Source organism: Arachis ipaensis, chromosome B07, assembly GCF_000816755.2.
Source record: "Arachis ipaensis cultivar K30076 chromosome B07, Araip1.1, whole genome shotgun sequence".
NCBI lineage: Eukaryota > Viridiplantae > Streptophyta > Magnoliopsida > Fabales > Fabaceae > Arachis > Arachis ipaensis.
Genome location: NC_029791.2, coordinates 18,576,837 through 18,577,163, shown reverse-complemented (window position 1 = coordinate 18,577,163; position 327 = coordinate 18,576,837).

Below are 327 nucleotides of genomic sequence, written 5' to 3'. Positions count from 1 at the left end.
GTTTGCTGATGATGAGAAAAAATAAACTATAGCTTAATTGGAGATAAAATCAAAATAGATACTAATTACTATTATATGACTCCTAAGGTAAACTTCTATAAGGACACTGTCACAGAATTAAGGCAGAAATTGGAAATTAACAACCTTTATTCTGGGGAAACGGGGGTTCCTCTGAACCTTGGGGTGCTTGGTCCTACAAGAGAAGACTTTTGGCGCTTCAATTCCCTTAAGTCACGCCCTTGCTCCTCTTGTTCTTTAAACATATAGGTCAGCATTTGACTGTGTTCCTTCTGTTCTTTTATTATTTGCTCCATAGCTTCACGAATC